The sequence below is a fragment of the Ptychodera flava genome, chromosome 2 (genome assembly GCF_041260155.1).
Source record: "Ptychodera flava strain L36383 chromosome 2, AS_Pfla_20210202, whole genome shotgun sequence".
In the NCBI taxonomy this organism is placed as follows: domain Eukaryota; kingdom Metazoa; phylum Hemichordata; class Enteropneusta; family Ptychoderidae; genus Ptychodera; species Ptychodera flava.
Window position 1 is genome coordinate 48,372,710 of NC_091929.1, and position 10,423 is coordinate 48,383,132.

Sequence of the window (10,423 nt, forward strand, 5' to 3'; positions counted from 1 at the left end):
CTTGGACAAAATTAATCGAATGCGCTGAGATTTGGAAAAGCTCTGATGGCTTGGAGCGGGAAATTGCACTCCAGTTGGATCATGAAGCACGAGATCAGTCCGGCTTTCACCTTGGGTGCTATCAGCGTTTCGCTGGTAAACGTCGGCTGGCACAGGCAGAGAAACGCAGAGAAAAAGGTAAGCTACGTAAAAACGCTTGCCACAAGTGAACCGATGGAACTGAATGATGAGAGTGACAACAAGTGTCTCCTGTAAAGCGATACTTAAGGTCAAACCCTAGTTCAAGTTCCATTTTGTCAGTCAAGCGGAGAAGTATTCACGTACTGCCACCGATGTGTATATTATGCAAGGGTGAGAAACGAAGGGTTGACCCGATTTCAAGAAAGAGGTCAAATGAAAGACTTGTCGCCTGTGAAAGCGACGGACGTACATTACTTAAAGCTGCCGAATTTAGGAAAGACGAGAAACTTCTACTGCAGTTGAGAGGTCAAGACTTGGTCAGTATTGAAGTGAAGAATCACAAATCATGCTATCAAAGTTATGTCAGATGTGTCACTTATTCATACCAGAAGAAAAAAGAGGAAGAAAGTGGTATCATGTATGCACCATCCTTCAAAACGTTTTGTGATGAAGTAGTGCAGAGGAGACTAATAGATAATGATGAAGTTGTTCCAATCAAGGTGTTGAAAAATATCTTCATTAAAATGATCAATGACATTGAAGATATTGATGCATCATCATACAAAAACATGTATTTAAAGAAAAGACTCAAACGACGATTTGGTGATAAAATCAAATTTCTTCGACCTCACATGCAAAAATGTGAACTGGTAATGGCTCACAAAGAATCAGATTCAGGAGGCCGGATCCTGAACATTACTCATACAGATTCTGAAAGCGAAAAGACGAAGCAGAGTCACAGTCACTAACAGCACACTCTAACAGTCAGCAGCATGAAATGCTTGAGATGATTCACTCTGCCATGAATATACATGCCACTCTAGAGAAAGCTCAAGGTGTTGCAGAGTGGCCTCCTCGGGCAGAAGATCTAACAATCCAAAGAAGTAGAGATATTGTACCCACCAAACTTTTTAATTTCCTGGCATGGTGTACTGGCTATCACAGGACTTTCACTCACAAGATCGTGTTGATGTCCAGGCTGATGTTGAGAACAAATTGTTATCAATCTGTCAGGACATGATGTTCTTGTCTTCTCAAGGACGTAAACTCACCCATAAACACTTGTCACTTGGTATGGCAGTTCGTCATGTGACTGGACCTTCATCAATAATAGGATTGCTCAATGGTTTAGGGACTGCGTTTCACACTCAAAAGTGTTAGAGCATGACACAGCACTAGCTATCCAACAACTCCATGGCGATGGTTTGCCACCAGGTTTTTGTCAAGAAGTCTTTACAACATTGGTATGGGATAATAATGATTTTGGTGAAGAGACACTCAGTGGTAAGTACAGCTGATTACTCAGGTCTCAAATATCACATGAGTTCTGCATTTATTTATGAAATTGAAACTCTGTTACTGTTTGTGTTGTCTTTAATTTCCCAAGTAGATCATTAGTGTAAACAACATCTTCTGACACAATTTCTGTTTTAGGGAAAGGAACAACTCACAATACAAATGGAATTATAATTCAGAGGAGTCTTGGAGATGACACAGATGACAATGACAGCAACCCTTCGATATCAGTAGCAGTCACCAAGTCAAGCAAAGGACGCTTCAAGTTCCACCCACCAATATTATTGAATACCATGGCAGACCACGCCATGGCCCTGCACCGTCAGGTTGTACATTATGAACTATATGCTCATCACAGTCATTGTCTTCGATGCAGGCATGGTCAAACATTATCGTTGTAAGTAGCACAAATAAATGCACAACTCATTTACATCTCAAAGTTTTACATTCACAATATTATACATCAAATGTGTTTTTAAAAACCCCTTTCTTTCATTAAACAATTAAAAAATGTATATAAACAGTTAATACAAAGACATTTTACACATGCCCATCCATACTCCTATATCCTGTTAATATCCCCTTTATTTACATATTAAATCTCCCCTGTGTTAAACAACATAATTTTCAATGCACTGATATTTGTATTTTCATTTCCCAAACATTATATAAACAGTACTATATATATATTGGACAAGAATTGTTGCAGTTTTACAATATTGTTACGTCACTATAATGTTACACTGCCCTAGAGTAAAGCTTAATTTTTCAATCTACCTGTAGGCTTTAATGTGGATGAAATTTTCCAGAATCAGGGCAGAGAACAAAAAATTCCATTGAAGAAAGACTTGGCATTCTGGTTATGCAAGACTGTGCAGGTTAGTATACATTGTATGTTGTGTATTTCAGATAACATGTCAAGTTCTATGAATAAATAATTTTTTATGTTTTAACAAGCCAGTCATAGTGTGTTTAATAAAAGTAATACTTTTATTTTTTACTTTTAAGGTTGAGGGAGAGGAGTGCAACGTTTTACCCTCATGGACTGGATTTAATCAGAAACTGTCAGGCAGTGTCACCCCACCTGTCAGCAAAATTGGTTATCTGCCAGTGATTGATGCCAGTGATTGTTGTCACCATGGATCAAGCAATTTACTCAAAAGCACAAGAGATAAGCTGGCAGAATGAAGAGTATACACAACGTCTAATTCTACGTCTTGGAGAGTTTCACACAGCTATGTCATTTCTGTCTACAATAGGAAAGCGCTTCAGAGATGCTGGGTTAGAAGATATAATGATAGAATCCGGTATTTTAGCCCAAGGCTCTGCCAATGGTGTTATGAGTGGCCATCATTACAACCGAAGTGTTCGCTGTCATAAACTGGTTGCTGAAGCTATGCACCGTGTCCGCTTCAATGAATTCCTTGACAGCTTGACTGAAGAGGAACATTTAAGAGTGATCACTAGCCTTATCCAACTTCGTGAAAGCTTCCCCCATTCGCTCATCGATGAAGTGGAGACAGAAGATATTAAGCTATTACAACAGAAATACGCAGACCATGTACAGAAGTGCTGTGAAAGTAACATCAATTATGCTTTCTGGAATTCCTACTTGGAAATGGTACAGCTTCTACTCCTCTTCATTCGAGCAACACGTGAGGGTAACTGGCATTTACATCTATCCACACTAAGAAAGATGTTACCATGGTACTTTGCGTATGGTAGAGTTAACTATTCACTCTATCTTCCGGTGTATCTACAAGAAATGTCAGCTTTGCCTCAAACGCACCCAAACGTATATGAGAAATTTGTGAAGGTGAGTTTGCCGTGCAGCGATCTGATGACCATCTATTTTCGATGACTCCATGTGATCAAATTATTGAACAAACTTTCAATCGTGAGTAAAAGACAAAAGGTGGACTGGTTGGTTTCACACGAAACAAGGGTGCTCTCAACCGATGGATTCTCAGTCATCCAGCACGTTCAGCTATTGCATCAGGTTGCTTCACCCAAGCTGGTAAGACAGACAAGCAGTCAGATCACAAAGACCTGACACAAGCCAGGATGAAGAGAGATGAATCTGATGTACAAGAGGTGATATCAACCTTGCTGTCAATGGGGTCACCATTTACTGGTGATAGTGATGACCAGCTTGTTCATCTTACAGTTGGTACATTGGCTGGTGAAGAAATCACAACAGATCTCACCACAGCATATTTCAAAGGTGAAGAGGCTTACCAACAATTTAATAAGGAGCGTTTAACACATGGATCAAAGGATTTGCTTGACAAAATGTCTGTCCTGAGGGGTAAGACATTCGCAGATCTTACTAAGAAAGCAAAGTCCAAAGTTACCATGAGTTCGCTATAAGGTAAAGAAAACCGTAATCTTCTTGGGAGGATGCTGGTCATTGCACAGGTGCGACACCTTGATCTTCGTGAGGTCATGACTTATCCCCTTGGCCATGTCCAGCAATGTTAGCCAACTTTGATGAAACAATGACGAAGACAAACAAGGCTGTCCTGGCTCATCATCTTCAATCCACCTTTCCAGATGCAGTGTGGAACACTTTCTTCGAGATTATGGTCCACAACTGCATCTGGAAAGGTGGATTGAAGATGATGAGCCAGGACCATAATCTCGAAGGAAAGTGTGCTGTTCTAGAATCTAGAACAGCACACTTTCCTTCGAGATTATGGTCCTGGCTCATCATCTTCAATCCACCTTTCCAGATGCAGTTGTGGACCATAATCTCGAAGGAAAGTGTGCTGTTCTAGTCGATGCCATGGCCTTAATACAGATGCAAAGTAAAGTGCAAGCTACTTTTGGAGAATTTGCAGCCAGCATATTTTACCAGTTGGAGCAATCGCATCAAAGTATGGCGCCACAAGAATAGACTTTGTCATTGATCAGTACAGAGAACCATCCATAAAGAATGCAGAAAGAAAACGTCGAGCCACCACTGGTACCTTCAATGAGATTCGTATCACATGTCCATCCCTGAACATGCCAAGGCAATTAAAAAATTTCCTTGCCTCTGGTAAGAATAAAGAATCTCTCTTACTCTTTCTGTTTGAATCATGGAAAGAATATGAATCAGAGTGCCTGCAGGGTATCACCATGTATGTTACCAAGGGTGAGCTTTGCTACAGATTGCGTTCAGCAAATTGTGTCATGGATGTAACTGAAATACCAGAATTGCAGTGTGACCATGAAGAGGCTGACACAAGACTACTACTTCACGCTCAACATGCATCACGTGTTGGGGAGGCAGACAACATTGTCATTCGCAGTCCTGATACAGATGTCTTCATGTTAGCCGTGAGCTGTGCACATCAATTACAAGGCCAGCTGATATTACATCAAACCAGCAAAAATGGTCAGATAATACACATCAACAAGGTAGTAGAGGCATTGGGAGACAGAACTGCAGAAGCTCTTGTTGGTCTTCATGTATTCTCAGGTTGTGACAGTGTAAGTGCTTTCAAAGGCAAGGGCAAGAAGAAGATGGCAAATATGTTGCTGGCTAATGATAGCTATACAAGTACATTCCAACAACTTGGGGCAGCATGGATACTTTCTGATGAACTGTTCACACAAATAGAATCATTTGTGTGTGATGTGTATGGCCAAATTAAGTGCAGTGATGTAAATGAAGCAAGATACAATTGCTTTCGTCTTGGTTCACAAAATGATTGTGCCCTCCCTCCTAACAGAGATAGTCTGAAATTGCATACACAGCGTGCAAACTACCAAAAAGCAATCTACAGGCGATGTTTGCAGGCCAAAATGGATGCACCAAGCCCACATGGACATGGATGGATAGTGCAAGACTCAGATGTATCAATCCAGTGGATGACACTTCCCATGCACCAGATTCTGTCATCAATTTTGTAAGCTGTACAAAAAGTCTGGATGCTCGTCAATATGTTCTTGTAGAGAGGTGGACCTTCTATGCACAGAGTTATGTCAATGTTTTTCATGTTCAAACTCACAGAACGATGAGGAAAGTGAACCAGGAGATGACAGCGCTTCAGACATTGACAGTGACAATGAATGAATTGATAGATGCCTTGAAAAATAAAACCACATTTGATATTAATTTTACAGACAGTTATCATTATGAACATTAATTATTTCAAACTCTAATTTGAAGAGGGAAGAACTGTGCATTTATAGTTCCACCATGGTGAAAACGCTGTCACAGGTATATGTTATGTTAGATGATACCAATGTCTTGATTAAAGAGTCTCTTTGTATTGAACTCCCTATCATTTTGTCAACTCCATTTCAGACCTTTTATTCATGCACGTTAACAATTGAAAATATCCTCGACTGTGTTTTAGCATTGCGCTGCCTGACAAGAGTTAGGGTTGTAGGTGGAAAAATCACCACTACTGATAACTCTAAAGAAAAGTGGATAGACTTAAGTAGTAAAGAGTCACTAGAGATGTTGACGTTCAAAGGCTGTGATTTGAATAGTAGCTGTCAGTCTGCTTCCTTATGCACAAAGCAAGAGATGAAGTATAAACCTCTACTGATGCAGGTTTGGAAGATTGTCAAGCGGAACATTAATCGAGATTGGACTATTTATTTTGTCAGTGTTTTTGTGTTGTTGATTTGTTTGTTGTTTTGGTCCTGGTGATTTACTTGCCTTGAATTATAGTGATTTCTGGAATTGATTTGATGTCATATTGACCATTTTTGCAAAGATAGGTATATGTGTTTGTATGACCATGTACATTTTATGTCAAACATGCTGATCGGTTGTATCTGATAGTGATTCGATTCATGCATAATTGCTAACTTGTCTGAGGTATTCTAACATCCTCGGGGAATTTAACAAGAACACTTACACCCGAAGTGACCAGTTCTGACACAGTTGTAGAGTTTGCTGATCAGTGGGAAGCACCGTGGGGCAGTGGTTAGGGTACCGGTCTCACTATCAGAGGATGGTGAGTCCAAGACATGCTAGTCCAGAGTAACAGACTCACTGTCGGAGGATGGTGAGTTGGAGAATGCGGTATGGTGTCACAATAATTCTCTCAGCCTTACGATATCCTGCATATAATCAAAACTAATTTTACCTATCTTGATATTCCACTAATGCATATCTGATCCACCTCACTGTCAACTGCAAATCTAATATTGATATAGGAAAAATTACTATTTTAATTGTTGTAGCTCCACAAAAACATAACATTTAATATGTTTGCTTATGAATGTATATTAACAAGATATCTGCTGGGCATAGACGATGCCAATGTGAACGTCCAAATAAAAACCCCAGGCTTAAAGTTCTACGTCATGTCATACATTTTGTTCTTTTATTCCATCTTTAGACACACAAACACTTAGTTGCTATTTATAATATAATAATAATAATAATAATAATAATTTATTCATTTATAAAGCGACTAAATCCACACAAATAGTGTGATCAGAGACGCTGGGTAAAATACAATCAATTTTAAAAAGGTTACAAGAATTAAAAACAAAACAAAACAAAAAAAATACAATGAATGAGTTCAGTTAAAAGCAGAATTAAAAAGAAATGTTTTAAGACTTGATTTAAACTTGTCAGGCTTGGGGAGCGACGAACCTCAATTGGAAGATTGTTCCATAAAAAGGGGCGGCAATACTGAACGCACGATCCCCATATTTCTTTGTGCGCGACCTGCTTTGACACAGTTTAAATTGGTCAGCGGACCTTAGATTACGGGTTGGGACGTACAAATTAACCATGCTAGAAAGATAAGTTGGACCGAGTGAATGGATACATTTAAAGGTGAATATAAGAATCTTAAAAACAATACGTTGAGACACAGGCAGCCAATGCAACTGAAACAAAATCGGGGTGATATGCTCAGTGACTCTTGAGCGAGTTACAATTCTGGCAGCTACATTCTGGATACGTTGAAGGCGATCAATTGAATATTTCGGAAGACCATAAAGAAGCGAATTACATGAATCAATGCGTGATGTCACAAAAGCGTGAATCAACTGTTCCGTGTCTGATCTAGAAAGATATTTGCGAATATTTGCAATGCGTCGTAAGTGAAAAATAGCTGAGCGGCAGATATTGTTGACATGAGGGTACATTGTAAGACCAGAATCCAGGATAACTCCAAGACTTTTTGCCTGACTTTGAGCAGGAATCAGGGAGTCACCGACCCGTATCCCCTGTATTCTATCATCCGAAGCATTACTGGAAGATGCAGAGAAAGTTACAAATTCAGTTTTATCATCATTCAAACAAAGGAAATTAGCAGACATCCAGGACCTAACTTGTGAAATACAAAGTTCAAGATTGCTGGCTGTCGCAGAAGCTTCATTGATCTTAAAAGACATATATAATGATGAATCATCTGCATAAAAACTATACAGGCAACCATGACTTGCAACTAATTTCCCCAAAGGAGATGTATATACATTAAATAGTATAGGGCCAAGAACGGACCCTTGTGGAACCCCGGTATCAATTTGACGGAAACATGATTTTGTGGAATCGATAATAACACACTGGCTACGGTTAGAAAGATATGAGCGGAACCAATTAAGCGCATTTCCTGAAACACCAAGAAGGTCTGACAGCCGACTTAATAAAATATTATGATTAACGGTATCGAACGCTGCAGAAAGATCAAGTAAAACCAAAAATACATCACGTTTTGCATCAAGTGCTAACAATATGTCATTAGTAACCTTTAAGAGAGCAGTCTCTGTGCTGTGACCAGCTTTGTACGCAGATTGTAACGGATCACTCAGGCAATGACTAGCAATATGATTGGTCAGCCTAGTAGCAACTATGCGTTCTAATACCTTTGATAGGAATGGTAGGTTAGAAACAGGCCGATAATTTTTAAGAATCTCATGATCAAGAGATGGTTTCTTGAGAAGAGGTTTAACAACAGCATGTTTAAAATCAGTGGGTACAATACCATCACGTAAAGAGTCATTGAAGAGTTCATTTATGTACGGTAGTAACACCTGTAGGATTTCTGGCTGCTTCAGGATCTTGGTAGGAATTGGATCTAGGCAACATGTGGACGAAGGAGATGACCGAATGGTACGCAAGACTTCCTCAGTGGTTGTTGGCATTAAAGATTCGAAGCGACACTCGGGTTTCAAATCGCAAATCGGTGACGAGCGTTGATGGTGAAGATCGTCGGATGACTGGCTCAAGTTCGAAACTAGAGACTTCACACGATGTAAAAAGAAATCTGCAAAGCGATTGGCGATTTCTGACGGGTTATCATGCTTCGGAAGATGTACAGATCTCCGAGGTTGGCCGATTAACCGTTCAACGATATTAAACAACTGTTTCTGGTTGCCTTTGCTATTGTCAATCAAGTCTGAATAATAATGACGTTTGGCGTTTTCAACGAGGCGAACAACGTGAGTCCGCAACTCTCTGTAAATCTGTCGATGTACTTCTAGTTTAGATTTTCTCCAAATCCGTTCAGCTTTCATTCTTTTTGATCTTGCATTCGTAACAGACTTGGTGATCCATGGTGCAGGTTGTCTATTTTGAACAAATTTCACACGCGTAGGGGCATGGTTGTCAAATGTGTCACGTAATACGCGATTCATTATGTCCAATTTTCTCGATACCTCGGTGTTTGGCTGAAGCTGAATTGATGATGAGAGATCATTGGCGAATGAATCAGCAGAAAAACATTTCATGTTTCTTGATATTATACGCTGCCGATTTTCTGCAGAGCAATGGCGATGGTTGACAGTGAAAAGCAAAGGATAGTGATCAGATATGGCATAGATAGGTTCAACTCGGACGTTGGTAATGGTAGTATCATCAATGCGTGTGATTAAGTGGTCAATGGTACGACCAGCACGATGAGTGGGACCGGAGATCCATTGACGCAGGGAGAAAGAGTCAAGTAGATCACGGTACTTCCCGGCACTTGTGCAATTGTGATCGTCGACATGGAAGTTAAAATCACCAACGATGATTAATGGCGAATTTTTGTCAAGGTGAAATGACAAAAAATTCGTAAAATCCTCAACAAAATTATCGACAGTAAGACCGTTTGTCTTATTTGGCGGAGGGCGGTACACAGTGACAGCAGTTATGTGCGATGACGGAGTCTTTATACGCAATTCCAACACTTCCATCGAATTAAATGAGCTGGTTAGCGGAACTTGTGACACTGATAATGACGAGTCAAATATGACAGCGACACCTCCTCCACGTCGACTCCGAGGAACACTGATGATGTTGTAACCGGCGGGAGAGAGTCAGAAACTAATGATAAATCACTGGCGTCGTCGCGAAGCCATGTTTCCGCTAGGAAAAGTACGTCGAGGTGGCATTCATGCATGAATTCCTTGACGGCGGTAGGTTTATTACACAATGAACGGCAATTCATGAAAGAGCAACGAAAGGAATTGTGTTGTCTCTGAGATGAAGCAGGTTTTGAAACCGACAGTGGTGGGTTTCTGTGCATTGTTTCAGCAGTGATTGTTGTACTGACAGGGATATTAACGAGGTTGGCATAGTTGTTTGAGAAACTGTGATTGGTGGATGGAAACGTTTCAGCAGGTGATGAGGAGTTATCTGAGTTTGGATAGGTCGTTGCATTAGTCTGCCAGCAGTGCAGCCTCGCCTGGTACTCGCAGTCTTACAGATGTTCAGATCTTTGAGACACTTCCACAAATTAGCATTAATTCTCGATAAAGCAGGACTATTCATAACATTCCATCCAATATTCATCAAGGTGGCAGCGTTGTACAGCATCGAAGGCATGGTTCACAATGGCGATAGTAATTCGATGTAGTTGCAAAAGACAATTTCAAAGTTCAGGAAAAACTCAGGAACCGCAAAATTGACAAACTTCGGAGTTAGGTAGATGTGATGTAGGAACATTCATGAACAAGCCAAAACTAGAGGTAGACGGGATCCGGGCGGAAATAACGTAAAAAATGGGTC

The 10,423-nt window shown here is 40.2% G+C and overlaps 1 long non-coding RNA gene across 1 annotated transcript; it reads left to right on the forward strand.

Moving 5' to 3' along the window:
- Window positions 1–1,736: 1,736 nt before the first annotated feature.
- LOC139148859 (uncharacterized) lies at window positions 1,737–2,601 on the forward strand. The gene is made up of 3 exons (XR_011556026.1): window positions 1,737–1,873; window positions 2,260–2,354; window positions 2,485–2,601. It is a non-coding gene; the product is annotated as an uncharacterized lncRNA (long non-coding RNA).
- The last annotated feature ends 7,822 nt before the right edge of the window (window positions 2,602–10,423 follow it).